The 8,541-nt window shown below is 38.0% G+C and overlaps 1 pseudogene; it reads right to left on the reverse strand.

Moving 5' to 3' along the window:
- Nucleotides 1-1,793: 1,793 nt before the first annotated feature.
- Nucleotides 1,794-1,894, reverse strand: LOC126061858 (uncharacterized; annotated as a pseudogene).
- Nucleotides 1,895-8,541: the final 6,647 nt, after the last annotated feature.

Consider the following 8,541-nt stretch of genomic DNA (forward strand, 5'->3'; position numbering starts at 1 on the left):
TAAGGTATAAGCTGTGGACCCAATTTTATTGTTTTCCAAAGGTCGTTCCAGTTGTTGTAAATCCATTTACTTAAAACAAAGAAACTCTTTTCAGGAAAGACTCATTAATCAACATTCTTTTTTTTTCCCCGAGCTTTTCTCTCTCTCTTTTTCTTCTTTTGTGCTTTAGGTGAAAGTTTACAGAGCAAGTTAGTTTCCCATTCAATAGCTTATATACAAATTGTTCTATGATATTGGTTACAGTCCCCACAATGTGTCAGCACTCTCCCTATTACCAGCGAGTTCACCATTTTCATTCGTCTGGTTTTCCTGCCCCTTCCTGCCTTCCCGTCTTTGCTTTTGGGCAGATGTTGTCCTTTCAGTCTCATGTAGATAATTGTTCTAAGGACCACCTTCCTCACATGTATTATTGTTTATTTACAGGCCTGTCTATTATTTGGCTGAAAGATGATCTCTGGGAATGGCTCCATTTCCAAGTTAGAAGGGTGTCTAAGAGCCATAGTCTAGGGTGTTCCTCCAGTCTCTCTAAGACTAGAAATCTAGTCTTTTTTATAAATATGAATTTTGTTCTACTTTTTTTTTTTCCCCACTCTAACTGGGACCTTATGATCCTGATTAGAGTAGTCAGTAGAGGTAGCCGGGCATCGTCTAGTTCTTCTGGTCTCAGGATAGTGGAGGCTGTGGTTCTTGTGATCCAGTAGTCCTTTGGACTAATTGTTTTCTTTAGTCTTTGGTTTTCTTCACTCTTCTTTGCTCCAGACTGAATGAGACCAATAGTTGTACTTTAGATGGCCCTTAGCAAGTTTTTAAGATCCCAGATGCTACTCATCAAATAGGATGTAGAGCATTGTTTTTATGAACTCTGTTATGCCAGTTGACCTAGATGTCCTTCAAGACTATGGTCCTTAGTTTTTAAGCCCAGTAACTCAGTCTGGTGAGGTGTTTGGTTACATCTAGGGAGTTTTCATGACTGTGCCCCCATGTGCTCTACTATATATATGAATATACATGCTGCATATACAAATATGTATGTAGAAATATCCACAGCCAAACCTATATACCCACATGGCTGTGTTCACATATGTCCTCTGTTATGAATTGAATTGTGTCCTCCCAAAATGTGTGTCAACTTGGCTAGGCCATGATTCCCAAACTTATGTGGTTGTCCTCCATTTTGTGAGCTGATGTAATTATTCTATGTGTTGTAAATCCTAACCTCTATGACGTTAAGGAGCACTTAAGAGCTCAGTTGCTAACCAAAAGGTCAGCAGCTGGAATCCACTAGCCACTCCTTGGAAACCCTGTGGGGCAGCTCTACTCTGTCCTGTAGGGTTGCTATAAGCCTGAATTGGCTAGACAGCAATGGGTTTGGTTTTGGTTTATGATGTTAATGAGGCAGGATTAGAAGCAGTTATGTTAATGGGGCAGAACTCAATCTATAGGATTATGTTGTATCTTGAGTCAATCTCTTTTGAGATATAAAAGAGTGAATTAAGCAAAGAGAAGAGGGAACTCACAACACCAAGAAAGGAGAGCCAGGAGCAGAGTGCATCTTTTGGACCTGGTGTCCCTCTGCTGAGAAACTTCTAGGTTCAGGGGAAGATTGATGACAAGGATCTTCCCCCAGAACTGACAGAAAAAGACTTGCTTGGAGCTGGTGCCCTGAATTTAGACTTCTAGCCTCCTAGACTGTGAGAGAATAAATTTCTGTTTGCTAAAAGCTTCCACTTGTGGTATTTCTGTTATAGCAGTACTAGATAATTAAGACACCCTCCCACACCTATTCAGCATACATATCTATTTATCCACTCATAAAAACATATGGCATTGCTCAAGGGCTGTGCTAATCTCTGTATCATTCCAACTTTAGTACATGTGCTGCTGAAGTGAGCACTAGATCAAAATTCTTGAGATCTTGCATGTTAATTACTGCCTGTGGTCTTTATGCTTGAAGGACAGTTTGGCTGGATATAAAAGTTTTGATTCACATTTTCTTTCCTTAAAAACATTTTTATTGGTCACTCTGATCCTTATAAATAGCTTATATATATTTTTTCTGGATGTTCAAAGAATTTCTCTCTTATTCAATAATTTTACTAAGTTTGTTCTCAATGTTGCTCATTTGTAATCTAATTTTATGAGTATACAGTGCTCCCTTACCTTTGGGAACAAGAAATTTGTTTTCTTTTATTTCAGGGATTATTACTACAGCAACCCCTTTCAAACACCAACACACTTGCATTATTAGCTGACAATAAAACATGCATGCAAAAGACAAAAATTATATGCCATTTAAAAAAATCAGCTTATTTTCTGTTCCTTTTACAAAGCTAATTATAACAATGTTAAGTTGAGGCATTGTGTGATGGCAAATTGCACAGATGCTGGATTAAATAGCCTGAATTTAAATGCCAACCCAGCTGTCTATTAGCTGTGCAGTCCTGGACAAGCTTCTTAACCCTTCTGTGGTTCTATCTTAACACCAATAAAATGAAGATAATATACATGCCTCAGTATTTTTGTGAGATTAATCCACATAGAGTGCTTATATACTAAGCCAGATACTAAAATGTTATGAAGTCCACAAGTATGTAATTATTATTTTTTACTGACAATAATATAACATGCAAAATTCTAGAATTTATTTTCAGTACAGAATTTAATGAACTCTATTTTTTTTTTTTATAGGCAGAGTCTATAGGGTTACTTTAAGTTGGAATCAACTTAAAGACACCCAACAACTCTAGGCTAGAGTCACCAGATAATTTCAGTTTTCAGTTTGTTTCCTATAGCATAATCACAACCTTTGTGTAAGCAATATAGTGTAAGAGTTGAAAATGTGTGGACCAAAATAGAGGAAATATGGCTTCTAGTCCTGGATTTGAAGACAATGATGGTTCAGTGGTAAATTTCTTGCCTTCCACTCAAGAGACCCAGGTGTGATTCCTTTTCAATGCCTCTCAAGTGCAGCCACCACCATCTGTTAGTGGACTTGTGTGTTGCTAGGATGCTGAACAGGTTTCAGTGGAGCTTCCAGACTAAGATGGACTAGGAAGAAATAGCTGGTGATCTACTTCTGAAAGATCAGCCAATTAAAATCCTATGGATCACAACAGTCTGGTTTGCAACTGATCATGGGGATGGTGCAGGACTGGGAAGCATTTCATTCCACTGTGGACGGGATAGCCATGAGTCAGGGGCCAACTTGAGAGCAGCTAATAGCAACAGTTCTGGATTTACTATACAGTTCAGTCTATCTACAGATTATTTGTAAAATGGGTAAAATATTTGCGCCAGGCTCTTTGATGCTCTCTCCTTCCTGGGAGCCTTTCTTGTTCTCTTGGCATAGATGCCGTGTTTTTATCCTTCAAGAAACAGGCCACACATCACCTGCTTCACCAAATGAGACCCTCCTTGGCTCCCAGAACATTCTCTACTTACTTCTAGTTTAATTCTAATTCTCTGACAATTTTCTGATGACATGGCTGTTTTCTCCAAAAAGAACTTACGGTCAAAGAATGTATTTTTAAAACTTGTTTCCATAATGCCTGATGTTTTGTGGTTGAATGCTATATTTTTGCCAAACTTACATTCTCTACAGGATGATTGTAAAGATAAAATGGAATAATATAAGTAAAGTTTTCCTGAAAATGCAGTAAGTGCAAAGTGTTTAACAAGTATAAATAAAGGAACTCAGCTTTAGAGATGTGAATTTAATGAATTGTGTTATTCAAAACCTAGATAGGTTCACTGCTGTAAATAGAGGAATCAAGGGCAATGTACTTCATTTTCATATGTCTTTTCAAACCGTACAACATTACTAGTATATTAAATAGCTTTCAAACATCTGAGCTACCTTTTTAAGAGGCAGGCACATCTCTAAGTATTGGTTTATCATATTCTCATTTGTTTGAAGAGCAAATAATCTAGGCTGTTCATTTTATCTTCCTCTGTGATATATATAAATACCCCCCAAACCCACAACTTATCTGAGCTCTCTCAGGGCAGCCCAATTATAAATGCAGCTGCAAATATCTCTGCTTTGTTAACGAAAGTGCAATGCCATTTCTTCACCTACTAATGTAGGGTACAGACTTTCTATTAGTAATCTTATGCTTAAGGTAAAAAGAGAAAGAGATGAAAGCATTGCAGATAAAGTTCAAAAGCTGTACAGATGGGAAGTATTAGTGCCATTAATGTGAAATTTTATCACTAGCATCATCCACATCCCATTTGGGTGTCTTGCCATTTCCAACATATCTATAACCATCATTATAGTGACATTCCTAGCAGATTGGAGAGATGAGTATGACGTCTGAGAGAACAATTAGGAGGCAATTGTAATAGTATAAATTTCATTAACTCTCACAATCGTTCCCTATTCCCTAATGAATAACATCTAGATTGCCTATTTAAGTGTTCAATGATTATTTACATACTCTGAACATGTATCTTATATATGGTGTATCTGCAAGATTCTGTTCTCAGAAGCCACTATCAATTACATGTCTATCCATTCTTTAAGACACACCGCCATGATTGTCCCTCTTCACTTCTGCCTTATAATATTCTATTTTGTAGTTATTTGTGCATTATCTATTGAGTGACTTTTTTTATTCATTCATTCATTTGTGAAACCAATATTCATTGGACTCCCATACATAACACACAGTTCTCGCCACTGGGGATTCAACTAGAAAGTAGAACTATGAAATCTGTGGTATTTGACTATTGAAGTGTTCTAGGCAAGCAGTGGGCAGTTGATAAAATTAGGTTTCCCTCCATTTCTAGTATTGTACCAGACATGCAAATAATTAATTTTACTCTTTATCATCCCTCTGTTTTCACATTACCTTCCCAAAGAGCCTGTACTTGCCCTCTACTCAGAAAATCTATAACCAGGGCAACTGCTAAGTAGGTGGTAAGCCAGGTGACCCCATAATGTCACCATTGGACCAGGCTCATGGTCATGTTCATGATCCAAACTAGGACAATACCTTTCTCTTCTAATTCTTGGAATCTGGATTCAGAATTAATTTAGTCTTTATTGGCATTTGGAATATGAGATGATAAAAAGCAGGGAGCCTATGTAGCTAGTCTCTGCTGTGTTCACGAAGAATCAGAAAGATATTGTTGAAAGAGTGGGAAGGCTAAAACAGACTGGCAAAGAGAAATCTAGAGAGTTAAATAAAGTAATCTTGGGTCGCAAATGGTTCCACTCTTCATGAAGCTTGGCTACATTTCTGATATTTTTCTGAGACATTTTCCTGTTTGCTTAATTAAGCTACGTGAGATTTTGTGTGTTGCTACCCAATGGGACCTTGACAGAAATTTGTCAGACAGTGAGGATAGGATGTAAGAAATAGACCCTTGGGAAAAATTGTGAGGCATTAAGGACAGTGAGAATTCCTTTATGATAAGCAGGGGAGTGGTGTTTCTTAACAATGGTTGTTATGGTCACTAACAGAGGCAGATGGACCCCTATCCAAAATTTGATTCAGACGTTGAGGTTGGTGATGCTGCACACACATGAGCAGGATATGGAAAGGTTTCTTACTCTCATAATTGAGGTTTCTGGGAAGAGCAGGCAGGCTTGTCAAGCAGGTCTCCTTTCCTTAAGAAAAATTTTTAATGTGTCTAAGAAGTGGGACCAGGAGCCCTGGTGGCACAACAGTTAGGTGCTTGGCTACTAAGTGAAATGTTGGCAGTTCGAACCCATCCAGTGAAGTAAAGATTAAAAAAAAAAAAACCCTATGGAGCAATTCTACTCTCTCATGTGTGGTAGCTATGAGTCAAAACTGACTTGTCGGCATCAAACAACAGAAACAACCATAAGAGGTGGAACTGAGATGAACGTTCTTTCTGAGATCGGGTAGGGGCTTTTGCGGTTTTGAATCTCCTGCTGGAAGGAGGGAGCACTCAGGCTCTTTTGTCAGCTTGCTTAGATGTAAGGTGCAAAGGTAAAAGAGAAGGGTGGGGCTTAAAAGCTGTCAGCGTTCAAACATCAAAACAATGGAGTCAGACTCATTATAATGGTAAAACAATTAATAAACTGCCGCCTGTATTTTCTCGACACACACAGAAACTGAGGAATGGCTGCGTCCATTCTTCCAGTTTTGAAGGAAAGAGAATTTGCAAGCCCCCAAAAGAAGAGTATAGAGCTGCCTGTTTTCTGGAAATGCTGAAGTACAGTTCAAGAAATTAGTTAGTGCTTTGTGAAATTGCAGCTGCTGAATTTCGTGCCATTTCACATCTATGGCCGACACACTGCAGCCAAAAGTGAGATCTGCCTGTTGAAATGTGGATATGAGGGAGAAGCTAGGGGTGATCAAGAACCCCAATTGCACTAGACTATTTCATGTTCATCCTGTCCGTATTTCATACTGGATGAACTTGATAAAGTTCCTCAATGTAGAACATCTTCAATGAACTGGGTTAAAATGTAATATGAACCTTAAGGGAAGTGGAATTCCCCACATAGGAGCAAATTCTAGAAGGGTTTATCATTTTCTTGCCTGAATTCATTGTGTAATCTATTCATTTGTTTATTAATCCCTTTGTTCATCAACCTTCTTTTCAGTTTTTCAAGTGTTCTTGGCACTCTTCTGCGCATAGAGGATGCAATATGAATAAAACAAAGTTCCTTGCCACAAAACTTATATTCTAATGGAAGAGAGATAAAACAGAAATATCTTAACATATTCTGGAGTCTTATATATTCAATGAAGAGAATAGAATAGAATAATGGAATAGAAAGTGACTGCGGGAGTGGATAGACAACATTTTATCTGGGGTGGAAGTTCTCTCCTGCAGTGTGATAACAGAGCTGAGAGCTGAGACCCGATGATAAGAAAAGGCCAACTGTGACTAGATCAGGGGAAAGAGCACTGTAAGGAGAAGGAACAGCAAGTGGGTGCTCAAGGGACAAGAGAGAGAGTTCAGTAAAACTGGAACTCAGCAAATGATGGCACACACAGTGGGAGATTAGATCAGAGTGATTACAGAAGTCTGATCATATAGAGCCTTACAGGCCATGCTAAGGTGTTTAGATTTTATTTCAGTTGTGATTGCAAAGGTTTTAAAGATTTGTAAGCAGAGGAGTGATATGAATTCATTTGAGCCTTAACCGTTTAATATCCAGAGTATATCAAGAACTAATGCAACTTAACAACAAAAAGGCAAACAACCCAATCAAAAAATGGGTGAAGAACTTCAATAGACATTTCACTGAAGAAATACAAATGGCCAGGAAGCATATTAATAACTAACATCATCAGTCATTCGGGAAATGAAAATCAAAACCACAATGAGATATAATTTCACACCCACTAGGATGGCCATAAATAAAAACAAAACCCCAAAATGATGTCCATAAACAAAAATAAAACAAAACAAAACCCCAAAACTATAGGTTTTGGCGAGGATGTGAAGGAACAGGAATACTCATCCATTGCTGGTGGGAATGTAAAATGGCATAGCCACTGTGGAAAACAGTTCACCTGTTCCTCAAAAAGTTAAATGTAGAATTACTACATGATCCAACAATTCCACTACTAGGTACATATGCAACAGAAGTGAAAGCAGAAATGCAAGCAGATACTTGCACAAAAATGTTCATTGCAGCACTATTCATAATAGCCAAAAGGTAGAAGTAGCCCAAATGTACATGAACAGATGAATGGATTTTTTTTTTTTTTAAAGTAGTGTTTACATAGAATAGAATGTTATCCATCCATGAAAAGAAATGAACTCCGGATACATGCTACAAAATGGGCAAACTTTGAAAACATCATGCTGAGTGAAATAAGTCAGTCACAAAAGGACAAATATTGTATGATCCCACTTACGTGAAATAGCTAGAATAAGCATGTGTATAAGACAAACATTTATTAATGGTTACCAGAGGCAGGTGGGGCTGCAGGCGAAAGAGAAAAGAGACTTCAAGCTTAGGGGCCACTTGGCTTCTATTAAGGGTGATGGAAAAATCTGGAAACGGATAAGTGTGACGGTTGACCAACATGATGAACGTAATTAATGTCACTGAATTGCACAAGTGAATACGGTTGAAATGACAAATGTTTTGCTACATACATATATACTAATCACTATAATTTTTTTAAAGGAAACCATACATCATTTGAGGAGGAGGGATTGAAGTGAAGAGAGGGAAGAAATAGGTTTTGCAGTAATTCCAGGGGACATGAGAGTTTCTTGAGCTGCAGTGAGGATACAAAAAGAGTCCAGGAGAATGGACAGAACTTACTAATGGATTGGATGTGGGGGGGACAGAGAGAGGAAAATGAAGGATAACCTTTAGTTTTGTGGCCTGAGCATCTGGGTCGATATTGGTGGCTACATACTGAGATGAGAAAAATGAAGGAGGAGATTTGTAGATATAAAAAAAAAAAAATGAGTTTTACTGTGCAAGGCTTGAAGCACCTCTTAGCAACCCAAATGTAAAGGTTGAACACACAATTGGATTTATAAGTTTGGAGTTCATGGATTCATTCTGGGTACAGAAACAATTTAGGGAGTCATTTG

This window comes from Elephas maximus, chromosome 18 (genome assembly GCF_024166365.1).
Source record: "Elephas maximus indicus isolate mEleMax1 chromosome 18, mEleMax1 primary haplotype, whole genome shotgun sequence".
Classification (NCBI taxonomy): Eukaryota; Metazoa; Chordata; class Mammalia; order Proboscidea; family Elephantidae; genus Elephas; species Elephas maximus.